Source organism: Berghia stephanieae, chromosome 15 (assembly GCF_034508935.2).
Source record: "Berghia stephanieae isolate SIO BIC M18660-M18661 chromosome 15, UCSD_Bste_1.3, whole genome shotgun sequence".
NCBI classification, from domain to species: Eukaryota; Metazoa; Mollusca; class Gastropoda; order Nudibranchia; family Aeolidiidae; genus Berghia; species Berghia stephanieae.
The window spans coordinates 18,568,629-18,571,128 of NC_088374.1; the positions used below are offsets into that span (position 1 = coordinate 18,568,629).

The following is a 2,500-nucleotide window of genomic DNA, read 5'->3' on the forward strand; positions in this document are numbered from 1 at the left end:
ATGTCAAGAAAAGTGACTGTTGCATTGTAAAAATAATGTGACGATTTTCCAATAGGTGGTAAGGAGAGGGTTAAGTTCATTAAGATCGATCAATAGAAAACAAAATTGTGATGTCAAAAAACTGGTTCCAATTTCATTGGAAGTGTAAAGCTACTCTTTTTTAGCTTTATTTTTATATAACGCAATATCCACTAAACGTGCTCAAAGCGCTTTACAAGGGGTCCCCGGTCAACAGCAACATTTAACATGTAGGACAGGACACGACGCCTGTGAGGCGATATTACAATTTTTCGGAAAAAGACAACGTTGTTAACGGCCAGGTACTCATTTTACACCTGAGTACGGTGAAAGAATGTGAGTAAAGAGCCTTTTCTAAGGACTCAACTATGCGCCGAGCGCGAGGCTCGAACCCAGGACCTTCCGATCCGAAAGCGAGTGTCATACCACTAGACCACATATCCACTCTTTTGGAGGACTGAATACATATCTTGTGTAAACTATGATCTTCTGGTTTCAGAGTGATGGTATTTCATGTTTCAGTCTAATTATAGATACTGTGCTCTTGGCTAAGAAGCTCAGAACATGCCATCTGGAAGTAAAACGGACCAACACACAAAACTATGTGTAACCTTGAACGTTTATTGTCCAGTTAATACAGTTTAGTGAGAATTACTCATAAACCTGGATGGCAAAAAGCAATAACATAGGCCGGAGTGACGTCAACTTCGATCTATCTATATGCTGGCTGTCAATAAAGACCGTCCATCTTCCCTCTTTTTTCGTCTTGTAAATCCTCCTCACTCACTCTATCTCTCTCTCCTTCCTCTCTTTCTGTCTTCATTCGTTCTATCTGTCTATCTCTCTCTCTCTCTCTCTCTCTCTCTCTCTCTCTCTCTCTCTCTCTCTCTCTCTCTCTCTCTGCCTAGACTTCTTGCTACTAAAACAATGTTCCCACCTTTCCACCTGTCCAACATGTACCGGATGTGGGATGGAACCCGAAACCGCAGAGCATCTAGTTAAACGGTGTGTTGTGACGAAGCTTCCAGGTGGGTTCGCGACGGTGCACGAGTGCGGTCGGTACGGGCTTTGCTGATTGGGTCGATCGTCATAACATAGTAGTAGTGTAAGCACCATTAGAAGCTGCTGCCACATTGATATAACCTAATCATTATTAGTAGTCACTGGTTACATACATACACACTTCCAAAGGATTTAGGAACCAAAGGAGTGGAGGGCTTAGATGTCACGACTTGTCTTCCCTGTAGAGATTGGCTAAGAAGCTCACAACATTGCCATCCGGAAGTATAACTGACCAACTCACAAAACTATGTGCAACCTTAAACGTTCATAGTCTGATTAATACAGTTTAGTGAGAATTATTCATAAAGGCGGATGACAAAAAAGCAGTAATAAAAGGCCTGAATGACGTCACCTTCATACTATTTATAGATAGTGTGATGTTGACGTCACGCCTGTCTTTGTTATTGTATTTTGCCATCCGCGTTTATGAGTAATTCTCACTTAACTGTATTAACCAGACTATAAACGTTCAAGGTTACACAAAGTTTCGTGTGTTGGTCCGTCCGTTATACTTCCGAATGGCAATGTTGTGAGCTTCATAGCCAAGCGGATACTACTATCTATAGATAGTGTGCGCTTGGCTAAGAAGCTCACAACATTGCCATCCGGAAATATTAAGGACCAACACAAAACTATGTTTTATAGATAGTTCGAAGATGACGTCACGCAGGTCTTTGTTATTGTTTTTTGCCATCCGCGTTTATGAGTAATTCTCACTTAACTGTATTAACCAGACTATAAACGTTCAAGGTTACACAATGTTTCGTGTGTTGGTTCGTTATACTTCCGGATAATATTGTTGTGAGCTTCTAAGCCAAGCGCAAACTATCTATAGATAGTGGGCGTTTGGCTAAGAAGCTCATAACATTGCCATCCGGAAATATTAAGGACCAACACAAAACTATGTTTTATAGATAGTTCGAAGATGACGTCACGCAGGTCTTGTTATTGTTTTTTGCCATCCGCGTTTTTGAGTAATGCTCACTGAACTGTATTAACCTGACTATAAACGTTCATGAAAACACACAGTTTTGTGTGTTGATCCGTTATACTTCCGGATGGCAATGTTATGAGCTTCTTAGCCAAGCGCATACTACTATCTATAGATAGTGTGCGTTTGGCTAAGAAGCTCACAACATTGCCATCCGGAAGTATAACGGACCAACACACAAACTCTGTGTAACCATGAACTTTTATAGTCTGGTTAATACAGTTTAGTGAGAACAACTCACAAACGCGGATGGCAAAAACAATAACAAAGGCCTGAGTGACGTCATCTTTGAACTATCTATAGATAGTGTGCGCTTGGCTAAGAAGCTCACAACATTGCCATCCGGAAATGTTAAGGACCAACACAAAACTATGTTTTATAGAATGGTCAATACAGTTTAGTGAGCATTATTCATAAACGCGCATGTCA

At 40.8% G+C, this 2,500-nt stretch overlaps 1 protein-coding gene across 1 annotated transcript in view; it reads right to left on the bottom strand.

The window, feature by feature from the left end:
• Positions 1 to 2,500, bottom strand: part of LOC144960669 (uncharacterized) — a 4,901-nt gene that overhangs the window by 2,065 nt on the left and 336 nt on the right. The gene's annotated exons all lie outside the window — the stretch shown is intronic.